At 38.7% G+C, this 15,910-nt stretch overlaps 1 pseudogene; it reads left to right on the forward strand.

Annotated features, from left to right (window-relative positions):
* The first annotated feature begins 266 nt into the window (after nucleotides 1–266).
* Nucleotides 267–14,431, forward strand: LOC121138733 (annotated as a pseudogene).
* Nucleotides 14,432–15,910: the final 1,479 nt, after the last annotated feature.

The raw sequence follows: 15,910 nt of genomic DNA on the forward strand, positions 1-15,910 counted from the left end.
AGTGCTTCATGTTACACACCTGTGTTGAGAGTAGACTTTGCACACTGAGTTTGTGAATCCACATGGAAATATCTTTACAGTCAATTCACAGTTACACACACAGAAATCTAGAGTTCCATCCAGTCAAGCTGACAGTGAAGTCCATGCTTATTGCTACCAATATTAATGGTCAAACCTTCAAAAAGAAATGCCCTACCTGCTTTGTGAATCCATTATGGGTAGGAGATTCTTGGAGAGTTTCCCATTGACTTTGTGTTTTTTACCAGGCTACCAGGCTGAGATCTACTCAGGCACACCAGACCCTGTAACCTCAGATTTCTCACTCTTTTCCAATTTAGGTCAGAACTCCAAAGGCCTACACCTTGTGGTCCTTCCAAAGGACCTTTGTGAACAGTTCCTACGTTCTGCACGGAAAAACACCAAGAAAGGCATAGAGACATGTGGCATCCTATGTGGTACCCTGGTAAAGATCTGAAAATTTCTTTGAGTTGAGGCTGTTTCTACCCTTTGTCTGCCTGTGTCTCTCAGAAAATATATCCAGGGGTTTTCTCTACATATATATCAGTCCACAGAAGGAACTTTGTGTGAAAAGGCCTGAGCTACCGTGAATATCATGACTGCATTAGGTTGCTTTTCAGAGTCCCTCTTCAATGTCATGTTAGAAATTTTCATTCTAGTCATGGCTAATGCCTGTAATCCCAGTCTTTGGCAAACTGAGACTGGAGGCTTCTTACAAGTTCAAATCAGGATCACATTCACAGTGAGACAGTGAAGTAAAAGCATCCAGCATGGCTGACAGAAATGTAGAAATGAGACAAGGAGACAGTACTTTATCTCAGTCTAAAAGGAGAAGTAGTCAATAATTTATGTGGCCTGATATGAGCACCCAGGCTGTGCTGATATTTGGAATATAAATTAAGTACCTCAAGTCCTCCAAGTAGACCCAACGGGTGCTGCAGGGAAAACCCTAGGCCAAGGATATGCTAAGAGAGATATCTTGTGCTAATGTCATCATCCTTGCTTTTATACGGTTCCCTAGCAAAGCACTGGAGCAGTCAAGGTGGGGAAACACTGAGGTGAGGGAGAAGGATGAGAGTCATTCACTGGGGTGAGGGCTTCACTTATGTTATGACAGAGTGGGATTGAAAATGTCAGGGAGTGGTAACAATCTATTTTCTTTTGGCAGGTAAAGGACGAATACCATGTCTCCCATGTCATTATTCCTGTGCAGAAAGGAGGTCCCGATTACTGTTATGCCCAGAATGAGGAAGACATCTTATTTGTGCAAGAAGAACTGGGCCTTCTCACCCTAGGTTGGATTCATGTAAGCAAATTTACCTGACTGGTGGTGAGCTGCTCTTCTGAGTGCACTTCCCAGATCTGTCTCTACACAGAGTCAACCCATTCCAGATCAACTGTCTCTGAGCACATGCAGTCATTTGTGTTCCAGTGTTGAGTCAAAGGCACATTTCCTGGTGCATTTCAGCTTTACTAGTTAACTTCTTACTCAGTGTAGTTCTTCAATGTCCCAATCCCTTGTGAGTATGTGGGAAATACTAGCTTGGCTAGCATGTATGAGAAAGTGCTGTAGACATCATGTACCTAAAAGCTGTATGGAATTACTTCAAATATGTCAACAAAGTTCATTCTCATGATTTTATTTTGTCTTTGTGAAGGAGAACTTGTTATGTCAATACCCAAAAGTCTGCTTCATGCAATGTTTTCAAGTATTTGGACAATCTGTGCAGACTTATGGTGATCTCCAAGGAAACATATTTCTTCCCTAGAGAGTCCTTCTGAATGATTCTCTCCTGTTGAAGGCCTCAAACTCACAGAACAGGCAGCTCTTATTGGAGTGAGAATGGTGTAAGCAACACTCAGTTATTTTTGAGTTTTGAGAGATCACAGCTTGCATGGCAGTGCTGATGTGTGGGCAGGCTCCTGTGTCTTCATGAATCGCTTTCATAAAAATATATTTATTTTCCTAAAATAATATACAACAGCAGTAAGGAAATCTGGCACTTTGTGCATGGACACAAATAGGAGGTGAAACACAAAATCAGCACCAATTCACATGAAGCAGAGTGCAAACTGCTCTTCAGAATGTAAATACGGGGCACTGTGGGATTCAGAGGAAAAGGGTTTCACTTAAGGTGACTTATAAAGAGGAAACAAAAGAGTTCAATAACATTGTTATCCTGTATCAGTAAGTAGTCTTGCTTGGGATGTCAGGTTAGTCTTAACATGACCCTTCAGAGCCATGCTGTCCATTGTTGCTTATGGGCAGGAAGGACAGAAGTTGTTTTGAATAAACAGAGAGCTCCCTGGGCTAATTTGGGCAGAACAATGATGTGACTAAAGCCAGACAACAGAAGATAAAATGAAAGAGTTACATGGCTGGTTGCAGAGCACAGGTCATTTAATTTTTGGAAGATGCTAACTTCCATGTAATCAGGAATGTGGGATTTCAGAGATTCAGGACTGAGGCATTGAGGTTGAGAAGTCTGCAACAGGGTGACCTTGCAGTTGGCTTTATGGGAATGGCGGTGATCCTCTCATAAGCTTGGATAGGGTATATAGAGGAAGAGTGATTTTGGAAATGGGGTTCAGTGCTACCTTGTGGTATTTAAGGCACTTGTGAGATATCATTTCTGTGGGGTGATCAGTGGCAGTTGAAAGGAGTTTTTGGGAAGCCAGGTGAAGTCAGGAGATAGACCTGGGAGGCTTTTGTTTGCAAGAGCACAGAATATCTTATAACGGGGAGTGCTGACAGCAAGGGACTTGATTTCCTGGCAGCAAAGGAGAAGATCTAATGGAGAGAGCAGGAACACATTGGGGGATGCAAGAGACAAAGGCTGTAGGAGAATTGGTTATGGTGTGCACAGAAGCCACACGGCAGGGACAGTGAGAGAAAGAATTCAGCATGTGACCCAGGGACAGACTCCATCAGGAAACAGATTTAAGTTCTCATGTTGAAGCTGGACCTCAGTGAGGAGGTTGGCCTATGAGTTTGGTGCCATGGTAGACAGAGACTGCAAGGTTTATAGAAATCATAGAAACCTGTATGTACAGGAAGAGTCCTGGAAGCCTATCTTTCAGGAGATGAAACTACTGGCGGATGACTTTGGCACCAACATGGAATTAAAAGAAAGAATGGGGCCTGGTAAACATGTGGGATATGTTCATGGCTATTACAGAATATCATAGGACTGTCATGCTGAGCCATACATGTAAGGCCTAGGTAAGGGAGAGTGATGAGACCACTCCTTATAAAACTGGGTCAACATAGTCCTCAAATGCACAGGACCTGGGAAATGGATTGATAAAGCTTTTGTCTAGTTGGGTTTGTTTCCTTGATTTTGCCATATTTTGACTGTCATTCCTTTTACAAATGCTTGATATTTTAAATATGGCTTGCTTGTACTTATACATATTTATGTTGCAATCATCTTTTCCTTGATTTCATTATAGTTCATCTCCTAAGTATCCCTCCCCCCCCCCCATGCTACCAATATTTCAGTACGGCTTGTTCCCAGAAAACACAAGATCATTGTCTTTTACTTTTGGCTGCCTTGACTTAACACTTGTAAGGTTCATCCCCACTCTGGCATTAGTTGTCTGAGGTGTTTTTAAACCTGGTGAGCCAGTGAATGAGGGACGTAAAGGAACTAGGCCCAAAATAATGTGACATATGCATGTACTGTACCACAAAATAAGAGCAGATGGGGCTCCTCTTTACATAGGGAGAACCACACAGATCTCACAGGCAGGGTTGAAGGCAAGACCCAGAGAGAAGTTTGAACTGATGTTTGAAGTAGTCCTGGGAATTCTTGGTACAGACAGAGTCATGGTCTGCTATTGGCAGGTGGGAAGCAGAGGCAGGTTAGAGGCTGAAATACAAAACTTGGAATGGTTATTATTCAGACATCAGGTATAACTATGCATGGATGAATAAAGGATCTTATCCTTGGTGAAGAACCAGATAAGTTTTAGCTTCTTCAGATGTTTATGGATTCGGAAGACAAAAGAGATCAATAAATCTTCCTTCTTTACCTAGACTTCTAAACTGTTTTCCTGGCTTGATGTGGGGAATCATGGTGGGATCCAATTGTTGAAAATCCTAGGGACCTTTTCCTTTTGTTCAGACTTGGGTCTCACTGGGAATTCTTGAATTCTTTTGTCTCATTAGACGCATCCAACCCAGACAGCCTTCTTGTCGAGTGTGGATGTACACACACATTTTTTCCTACCAGATGATGCTGCCAGAATCAATTGCAGTGGTCTGCTCCCCCAAATATAAACAGTGAGTATATCTGAATCAAGCCTGGAAGGTACAAGTGCAAAATCCTGTATGGCTGAGAACATTTTAAATACTAAGTAATATCCAGAGGGTCTCAACTGATTGCTATAGAAGCATTCCTTTAAAGAGCACATTCTAATTAACAACAGTTGTTGTCCTCAAACACCAAAGGTTGAAAAAGACCATAACAGACACTTCATAAGGTTGTCATCCTGTATCAATCCCAATGTCTTTCTTGTTAGTATGAATTCCTCAGCAGAACTAGTGTTAGGAAAGCAATATATCATCCTGCTTTCCTTGGAATAAAATTTGTAACCTAGAAAGTGTCTTATGGAGACTAGTGATCTCACGTTTTAGCGCAACACCCACTTGATCTTCACAATGTTTGGCCTGAACAGACATAACATTTTGCTTGATTCTTCTTCCTTCTCTATTCTATTATTGAGTTCCTTTGTTTCATTAAGTCATTCTATATGAAAGAGATCAAGAGAGAGAAAGACAATGAGAGACATATACATAAAGGGGTAAGAAGAAGGAGAGGGATGACGAGGAGGCCAAAGAGAGGACGAGGAGGAGAAGAAATAAGAGAGCAGGTGGGAGGGTGATTGGGACTATGGCAAAGAAGACAAGTTCTAACACAACCAATGACAGTGATCACTCAGAATAGAAGGAGGACTTCCACATCAATTGTGAGGGAGGAAGAATTGTGCAGAGAAGAGGAGAGACAGGAGGAGAAGAGGGGAAAGGATACAGAAGTGAAAGAGAAGGGAGAGCAGTCATAGGAGAGGAAAAAGAGAGGAAGAAAAGAAGTAAAAGAGGAGAAATAGGAGACAAACGTGTAGAGTAGAGAGAGGAAGGAGACATGTGGGATATCTGGTGGACTGTGACATTGACTTTTCTCATTTCAGAACTGGAATTTTCACACTGACACCTTTTGGACTGAACGAAATATCAATCTGCACCCAGAGGGGCTTCCATCCACATAATCAGGACTCAGCTATATTCTGTGTACGTATCAGTGAACAAGAAATTGAGCCGATGTTCCCAGCCAGTACCTAGACCTGAATAGCTTTATCATCCTTTTCTCACCTTCATGGATGTTTGACATCATCGCACACCTTCCTAGACATCCATTATAACCATTTATCTAGGAAGGAGTGAGCAGTGGATATATGTGTCTTATATTTGAAACATTGTCATTGCTTTTCCTGATGTCTGGAGATAATAATACTATACACTTTCCAGCCTGTTGAGTGGAGAAGGGAAGAAGGACTAGGGTGGACTCAGGGACAGAGAGTGTGCTTAGTCTGTTGTCCTGGATACATTCCTAGGAACATGGTGAACAGAAGTAACTGACAAAGCATGGACTCCATTAGCTTATTCAAGACTTATTACATGTTAATTTTTTCTTCATCATTGTCTGCTACTAAACATAAGTTGGTAATGTGAATGCCAAAGAAAGGGCCAAGTAAATAGGTAAATTAAGGATATTCATCCCAGAGTATTGATTCAAAATCAGGGATTTCAGCTTCCTAGGGAGATGATTTCTTCTCCAATGTTGTGTCTGTGATAATACACTTGGCATGATCAGACCTCAGGGCTTAAGATCAGTATCAGTTCAATTTACTTCAATCAGCCTGGACTTTTCTATTCAGTTTACTTCAGATAAAATTAATACCATTGTGTGAAGAAAAGAACCGTGTCCCATAAAATTTGTGTTGAGAGGCAGGGATACAGTCAAATAGATTCAAGGAAGACTGAGATCCTAGGATCAGTGTGCTAATACCAAGAGGTAGAACTCGGTGTCTGTATTTATAAGTATCATAAATGTGTATTAGCATTTGTTAAGAGTTTGCGTAATACTCCTGATCCTAACAGGAAATTCAGACCTAATGACATTTCAACTGTCATTTTACAAACATGTATATACATTTATATTTCATTGCATTTATTTATGCAATTTCCTTATGTAGTCTTTTAAAATTAAACCCTGTTTTATTTTATTTCTGTGTCTTTGTGGATTTGCACATGTGAGTTTAATACCTGTATATTACAAGAGTTCTTCAGATGCCCTAGATCTGGAGTCAAGCAATTGTGCACTGCCTACTTCCCTGCAAGAACAGTGGGTGTTGTTAAGCACAGCAGCATACTCTAGCGCCCAATGTGTGGTCTCATGTGTCAAGCCCAGGTTTGAATCCTAAGATCCTCAGTCCTCCCTCTCTGTCACTGGGTTCCTTGAGATCAGCTTAGTGTTTAGCTGTGGGAGTTTGACTCTGCTTCCATCAGTCATTGGTTGAAGGTTCTGTTTCCCAGACTCTCTGGCAGTGGGATTGTAGGCTGTCACTCCCCTGATCCATGTATAAAATCCATATGTGAGTGAGCACATACCATGTTTGTCTTTTTGTGACAGATCTTTTGACATTGCTTCTAATAACATCAGGATTTCACCTCTAGGCTGAGAAATATCTACCTTCTTGGAACATCTTGAATCAGAGACTTACCACTTGGGATGTGGCTCATTTGAGGGAGTGTTTCTATTTTGAGTGCTAGGACCTGGACTTATTTCTCAGCACTGCTGAAATCAGCCATGCTGGTGTTTGGTTAAAATTTAGCACCTGGGATATAGAAGCAGGAGGATAATTTCAGGATCCTCCTGGTTATCCTAAGGGTATGTGTTCTAACCTGGGACATATGAGGCTCTCTTTTGGTGTAATATAAAAAGTTTAAGCTTTTTCCCACAGTTTTCCATGCCTTAACCACATTTCCTGTTCTCCAATTGCAGGACTGCAGTCATGTCATCTTTGAAAACAGCAGGGTGACCATCAGGGATTTGCGATGAGTAAACCAAAGCACACACCCACCTCAGTGGGAGTGTGTGTGTGTGTGTGTGTATGTGTGTGTGTGTTGTGTGTATATGTGAGTGAATGTAGGTTGGTGTATATATCTGTATGTATGTTAACATTTTCATGTTATATCTGTTATGTATGTTTACTTGTTTGTATGTATCACACACTGTGCTCATTCACATAGCCCAGATGAACTTACTTTTTTAGTTTTAGCAGTTGGGAGAAAGCATGGATAAAGCAGAAGATTATGACACATAAAGGCAATAACTCTTGAGGATACATCCTGAGTCTAGATGTGAGAACACAAAAAAATTCATTTTACTTACAAGGTGAGGTGACTGTTTCTGCCATGTGAGTAAGAACTTTCTGGAATAATGCACTAGTTAGGAAATGTGATTATTAGAACATCCTGGAAAAAACCCTTAGTTCAATCTCCACAATACAAAAGAAACATAGTCTTACATGTGTTTTGTTATATGACAGTATTTGCAGTTCATAACTGTACATTGAGGGTATACGTTTGAGTGAAGAGAGGCTTGGTTGAGTCAGGAGAGAAGATTCATCAAAGGTGTATCCTATATGAATTGCAATTCTAAGTTGTGAATATACATTTCCATTTCTTGTTTTAGCCTCCTACATTTCTAATGTGACCTGTAGCTAAAAACCCTTTGACTAATGATTTTTTTAGTTAAAACTGATTATATGGAGCCGGGCGGTGGTGGCGCACGCCTTTAATCCCAGCACTCGGGAGGCAGAGGCAGGCGGATCTCTGTGAGTTCGAGGCTGGGCTGGACCAGACAGCCTCGAAAACAATACAGAGAAACCCTGTCTCATAAAAAATGATTATATGGAAGCTTTAACATGAAAAAGGGAAGTGTATTACTTGAGAAAGAAACGTACAAAACACAAATTTTTAAATTTTCTCATAATAGAAATCATTTACCCATTATATACAATGTACAAAAAGGAATAAGACAAAAGGATCACGAACTTTATGTCAAGAAGGTATAATAGTACATCTAAGAACAAGATTGGATTTCCAGTTTGATAAAGTTTCCTTCCATTGAATTATAGAAACTCATTGTCAGAAAGGATTTGAACATGACTGGTTGCCTCTGATTACCTCTTCACGATGACCAGCTGCTTGGTAAACTATTTATTCTTAAATCCATTTACCATATCTATCCCTAAAAGAAAGCAAAATTTATTTCCATCACCCAGATATACAATCATCTGGACCAATTTTGTTTTCTGTTCAAATATCTGATAATGCAATATTTCCCTACATGAAATCTTTCAGCAAATCATCAGTTATATTTTTTAGAATTATTAATATTAACCTCATGTGGGATATATGTGACTGTTCTTTTCTTTTAAATTATTCCTATGACCTATGAAAATTTTAATGAGTTAATAAGCAGTTAATTCTTTTTGTATTTTATATTCACATATTGGGAAGAGCTTTCTAAATCGAATGTTGTCACATATTAGTCCAGTCATCTTCCCATTCATCTGAACTACAAATAGATATATTTGGCAAGTTCATATTGTGCATATAAATCTGTGCTTTCATTTCATATTACTTTAATTTAAATTTTAATTGTTTTTATTGTAAAAGTTGTCACAATTCAAGTATTCATAGTGCACACTTTTTAGTGTAATTCTTCTTCTAACACAATTTGCACAATTGGAGATCATACAGTTTGTACTAAGGAATTAACACACCACTAAGTAAATAACAGTACTTAATGTATGAATGATTTCTTCAAATGAGAAGGTAATTATGCAATAATATTTTGCTCCAACAATACCTGTTGCTTGTTTGAATTTTTATGCATCCGTGAGTTGGAATTACTGATTGCATTTGCAGCACAAGGGAAGAAAGCAAAATTAGGTTTGCTATTGCGAGTTAACATAGATTGAGTGTGCTCAAATTCTAAGTCACATTTGTAGGTTTTAGCCAATATTAATTGATGGGCATAAATCAGTTGGTTAATTCATTAATAGGCACAAGTAAAGAAAGATTCCTTCATAATTTCTGAGTGACGATGCTCACCCTCAGTATTTAGAGACTACAAGTTAAGCAAGTTAAGTTATCCTCTTTCCAGCTGTGTTTTCATCTGTAAATTGGGAATAACCTCTGGGTGATTAGATGTTATAACAGTAGATAATACATCATAAAATTTACTATCATCAGTCTTTAATATTCCCCAAGGCCCATGTCTTCATTTATTTTTGTATTCTGGAATAATTTTTTTCACAGATCTCAATTAATGAGAACAACATTGGAGTTCCTTGTGGGAAATCATGAGCAGAAAGCTGAAGTCCTCTAGATTGAGCAATGGATGTGGAACATATGAAGAACTTCAAGATGTGTCTAGATGAGATCTATCCATGCTCATTCTTCTCTACAGCCTGATGCACTCTCAACTTTACATTAGTTCAAGTGAGATTTAATTATTCACTTTTACAAATAGTGTTACTAAAGTATTAATACTTACTCTAGTTGTAAGCATTTTAACAAGTATGCAGTGAAAATCTCACTCCCCTGAGCAAATTGGTAGCATGGGGAAGTTGTGAGGGAAGAAGGAGAAAGAGGAGGGAAGAAGGGGAGGAGGAGAACATGAGGTATCAGGAAGATTGTGTTGGGGGAAGAATAGAGTAGGAGAGCAAGAAGAGAGACACCTAAATAATGGGAGCCATTATAGGTTTAAAGAGAAAACTTACACTAAGGAAATATTCAGAGATCCACAAGGATGACCCCAACTAAGAATCTAAGCAAAAAAGAGAGGTTGCCTTAAATGTCCTTCCCCTATAATGAGATTGGTCACTATCTTAAATGCCATTGTAGAGCCTTCATCCAGAAGCTGATGGGTTCAGAAACAGAGAATCACAGCTAAGCACTGAGCAGACTCCTGAAATCCAGTTGTAGAAAGGGCAAGACCATGCACGGGAACTCACAGACACAGCTGACCTGTGCAAGTGGAAGTTAATGAACCCCAGTCTGACAGCTGAGGAACCAACATATGACCCAACAAGGCCTCCTGAATGTGGGTATCATTTGGGAGTCCTGGACAGTCTATAGGACCTCTAGCAGTTTATCCAGAATTTATTCCTAGTGCACAAATGGGTTTTGGGAGCACATTGCCTAGACACATGGGGGAGGGCCTAAGTCCTGTCCCAAATGAAGTAACAGATGTTGATGATCCCTTAAGGACACCTCACCCTCCCTGGGAGTGGATAGGGGTGGGAAGGCGGGGTCAGTGGGGACCAAGGGAGACTGGGAATGTAGGGACTAGTATTGGTATGTAAAATGAGATTGTTATAATTTAATGAATTCTTTTTTCAAAATGACCAAAAAAAAAAAAGAAAGGATATGGCACTGCTCATTCACCTTAGGCTTCACACATTTATCTGATTATACGCATAAGATGTGAACCTCAGCTGTTCTATTTTACAGAGGAAAAACCAGGTTACTCATTGGTGTGAAAGGCTGAAAACCTGATTTGAAGCTCTTGACTAAAACTAAAAGTCAGGTAACATTCTCCATTTGTGCATTCCTGTTTTATAACTAGTCACACTCTAGTTTTACATTAAGAAGTTTATTTTTTCTTCAAAAATATTCATTATCAACACTTATAAGAGAGAGAATATGAATCAGATAATAGGAGAAAATGCCATTCTGTATTGATCTAAAGTAATTTCTCAGTTATTAAACCAGTTGTGTCTCCTGTAGAAGACCTGGGTTCAGTTCTCAGCACCCACATGGCAGCTCCCAACTACCAATGACTCCAGCTCCAGGAAATTCCACACCTTTTCTGGCCAATGGGGGAACAGCATAATCACATCTATATAATAAGAATAAAAATCCTTCAGGATAATGGACATTCAGCTCATTAAAGAATCACTTGTATGCAGTAAATATGATTTTAATTATTTTATTTAATTATTTTTATGCTAAGATTTGTATTATGATTGTAACATATTGAAAGTGACTTTCCTTAGGATCCTTCATTGTACACAAAAAACAGATCATTATGGAAGGATTCTTTCTTAGACCACTTTTCTATGTCTCAAGTTCATATTAAGCTAGATTGCATTTTACAAACTAAATTTGTCCTTTTACTCTCACATTATACAGGTATGTGAAGCTCTTATTAAAGTCTTATTTTCATAAAAATTCAAAAGAATTTCATTGTAATTATAAAGATTGATTTCTTGGTTATTTTCAAGCTCCTGAATTCTATATCAATGAAAATATGCTAAGGTTCTATAATTCTGTTAAAATATACAATATTGGAAATATAATTTCTGGGACTTTGCAGTGGTTGACATTTTATCTGCTGATGTTTCAGCTTTGCCAAAATATGTGAAATTAAGTTTCTAATATGTTTCTTTATTATCTTATTTCTACTCTTTTATGTTGATAGGACCTTCACTGTGATCTTAGAATATATCATATTGTGTATTTTAGTATTTCGTAGAATAAAAGACAGAGTGGAGTATGTTGCTCAGTAGGAGGAGTACTTACCCAATATTATTGAGACTAGATTAATTAGGAAATTTGCCTGAAAACATGCCAAAATATTTAATTACCTGTGGCTTTGTTGTCGGTAGTAAGAATTTTTTTTATATTTGTTGTTCTATAGTCTCAACATGTAACCAAGATTACCCTCAAAATTCTGATGTGTTTATCTCCTTCTCTTGATATAAGTAGTCGCACACATTTACACATATTTAAAACTATGCCAACAGTAAACTATTCATGATGTTATAGCGAAAGAATTAATTTAAAAAACCTTCCTGAGTCACCATTTCTCCAACCACTACATTTAAAGAATGTGTTTTGGAAAATTCAGGTCTGTATTTGACATGATTTTGTCACCAGCACTTGCTTATATGATCCAAATTATATGGTGATTAAGGGGCACAAGGATAAATAATGAGGTATAATGATAGTAGATTTATTTTCTCACTTCCAGGCTCACAACTGACAACTTGAATTTGATACTTCTCAGTGAACATTGTCTGAGATACTTGTTTGATAACAGCTTGACATAGGTTTTTCTTGGTTAAAAGAAAGTAAGTGTGTTACTTACATTTCTCACTATTGTCACAAACCCATAGCCAAATCTGTTGAAAGAGATTCATTTGGATCACGATATACTGATAGTATAAAAAGAAACCAGCAAGTGGTTTGTGATATGGTTTGTGATACAGAAGCTAATCACTGACAAAAAAACGCCAATAAGAAGTGCTGGTAGAGAATTGTGCCCTAAATGGGATGGCTATCTCATACTTCTGAGATTCAGAAAACAATTTAGAAGGTTGTCAGGAAATACATAAGAGCTGAGACTATGGAGAAGGCCAGCAGCAACAACACACATTTTTGGATATGAGATATCAAATGTGACCTACACAAGACCTGTTCAGGACTCACCTTGTCAACATACATTGTGGATGATACAGGACCCCTAGGCCTACTCCTACATGAGGGATAATTGGCTGTTAATGGTTTCTCAGGAATGGGTGATAATTTGCTTCAATGGTGCAGCCCTTACAAATTGCTCTTTTCCCAGTATATGCTACCCTGCAAACACTTAGAGAAGAAACTATAACTTGACTTAGCAAGTTATATATTAGAGAAGACATGACAGCAGAAATGGATGGTGGTTTCAGCAAGAGGGAAAAGAATGAAAGAGGGCAATAGGAATAATTTCTAAATTTTATTAAATGTCTGAAACTATTACAAAAAAAAAAGAAAGAAGGGGAGGAAAGAATGAAGGGAGCACGGAAGGAAGAAAGTAAGGGAGGAAGTAAAAAATAGTGGGCCAAAGCTTTACAGGCACTGTTCTTTGTATAAAGGTCGTGAACCTGATGGTGTTGGAGCTAGAGGGGCAATCCTGGACATCACACACAAAGAAGATGGATACTGGCAGCTGATGGAGCTGGGAGGACCAGCCAGAAAGAGTAGATGGATTCAGACAGCTGATGGAACTAGAAGGACCAGTGATGTAGAGAAAAACGGATCCATGAATCCAGTGGAATCGGGAAGACCAGCCATGCCTTATGTGTCAGGGAGGCAGATATATAGAACTGTTTAGTTAAGAAGTATCCCAGACAGTCTTCCTCTTGTGATCTAGATCTCCAATATGACCACCCATCCCTGGATGAGATTCATCACACTAAGGAATTCAGTGGCCTCACCTTACCTTATTGTTGTACTTTATTTCCCCTGGCTTTAGAGCTCGGCTTTTATTATGTTCTCATCTGAGAAGAGCCAAAAATAATCTGGTTTTTGCCTAATTGCCTAGATGATTTAGTATTTTCATTTTCTCTTTATTTTATGTTTGTTTTAGTCTAAAATATCTCCATCATCTTTGTTGCCCTCTCTCCCTAGGTGGGGAGAATATTTATGTGTTTGTGTGTCTATAATCTTGTGTTTGTGTGTGTGTGTGTGTGTTTCCCACCACACCTGAAACCCTCAGTCTTACTTAAACTGCTCCTTATCTTTTCTATACTTAATTCCAATTTCAATAGTCTATGACACATCTTCCAGTGGTAATTTTATAGGAAAATATTTATAACACACCAAGAAAAGTAGTTTCCATATATTAATCACATTTTTTCATTTAGAAAAGTATCATAATTGGAGGATATGTGATTTTCCTGACATCTCAAGTTCAATATCCCAGCCTATGTTCTGATTGACCTCTACTTCAGATCTCCATGGAGTGAAGAGCCACAGTCTCATGCCCCAGCTCTTCCTGAATTGCCTTCCTCTCTGTGGTGGACTGAACTCCCTTGAAACCCTGAGACCAGACCAATCTACACACCTCCCTCTGGTGGTTTCTGTTAGGCGTTTCCATCACAATGACCCATATTCGTTCTTAGTGTGCCTAAGATTTTGACATTTCTTGACATCATTTAGTGTTTTTTCCTCCTCAAATGTTTCTTTCCAATATGACTGTTTGGTTTCACTTCAAGCTTTCAAAATTTTGTATTCTTTGTTTGATTCTGTGTCTGGACTATCCACATTTCTAGCTTTTTTTCCTACAGATTTATTTCCATACTTTTGTACGGTTACTACTCAGATAAATTATTGCATGACACCAGTAAAATGTACACTGCATTTGTGTTAATGAGATACAATTGCATCCCATATCTGTCATGGAGACATTTTCCTGTTTAGTGGACAGTCATTACTTTCTCAAATTAGGACACTCAGAGCAGTTATGGATCAAGTGCCACAGCCACATAGTGAAGCATGCTTTCTGCCTGGTTAATGCACATCCACCTACAGTGGTGGAGAGAAATTTCTAGGAGATGTACTGTCACTTTTTATATTTCAAACTACATGTGCATCAATGTCAGATCACCACCTGTACGATAAGCACCCACTTGGCAGTAGTTACGGAATAGGACACTAGAACTGCCCTTCCATGGAGACTTTTCTTTATAACTTGCTGCCATCAATAGCTGACCCTTGATGCACTCCCAGTGGACATCATTTGTCAGCTGGTTTTGCTTCTCTTGTCTGTCTGTTTTTGATCGTTGCCTTGCCTCTCTGGAGATGTACTCTCCTAGAAGTCTAAATATAGAATTGCAGTTCAGTTGTTTTGCCACTCTGCTGTTTGTTATCTTTGCCTCTTTTGTGGGATATGCCACCCAGCACCCAAATAAGTCTTCTACAAAGATTCTTCTTGCTTGTGATGTGTGCAAGCATACTTCTTTTACTAATGATTTTTCCTCTTTCTTTTTCTCTGCTGGTTTCAGTGTCAACTTCTTGGTTTGTTTATAGCGAAAGTTTATCTTGTTTTCTTACTGAGATCTCTTACTGTTGCAATCTTCCCATATAACATAAATAAGATTCTTTACTCCTTTGAAATATTCTGAAACCTTCTAATTTTAATGATTCTCTATCTTTTTTTTCTGTTGGCAGCATCTTTCTCTATTTTGCGTGTTTTGCTCTTTCTCTAGCGACATACTGTGTGTGATTAGTTCTTTGATGTTTGTCATCTTGTTATACTCTCATGCTCCTCTCCCCCAGGTTTACTACTAAGTATGACAATCTATATCAAACTTTGCTATCTTTCAGCCTGTTGTTGTAAATTAATCTTGCCCTTAAATTTAAACTAAAGCTTTTGATAAGAAGTATTTGTGACCTAATAATAGGTTATGATGCAGCATAAGGAAATCTTAGTGTCCGTTTTACATCATTATGAAAACTGCTAGTCTGCATATTTAAATGCCTTGCATATTAAAAGAAATGTGTCTCAATAACATAAAATTTGATGTTAAATCTACCTGCAAGTTGGCATGTAAGAGTATCATTGCATAAGATAAATTAGTAGTTCAAAGAAAAAGACAGTTTAGCCTTTCAGCAACTGGAGAACTGTCAAGATCCAAGAGTATCACTATTTTGCCTGAATCTGATTTTCATTACCTTCAGTAGCTGGTATCTGTTTCATATAAGCAGGGTAGTAACGACTGTGTTGCTCTGATCCAGCGATTCGTTTACCGGTTCTTTTATCTGGCGTGGATGACGCTCAATGAGTCTCTCAATACCAGCGACCAACAATTTTGGACATTGGCTTCTTGTATGAAAAAAATGCCAGTCAGACCTGGTCGGTATTTCCACCAATAGACCTGCGACTTCCCTCTTGCTCCTCGGCTTTACAGCGCCGCGGCCTCATTTGTGGCCTGCGAGGGAATCCTGTCTTCCATTCAGTTAATCTGCAATAACATGGTTTAAGCATTTCTG

The sequence above is a fragment of the Mesocricetus auratus genome, unplaced genomic scaffold (assembly GCF_017639785.1).
Source record: "Mesocricetus auratus isolate SY011 unplaced genomic scaffold, BCM_Maur_2.0 contig_3611_pilon_subseq_6012230:6036744_obj, whole genome shotgun sequence".
Taxonomy (NCBI): domain Eukaryota; kingdom Metazoa; phylum Chordata; class Mammalia; order Rodentia; family Cricetidae; genus Mesocricetus; species Mesocricetus auratus.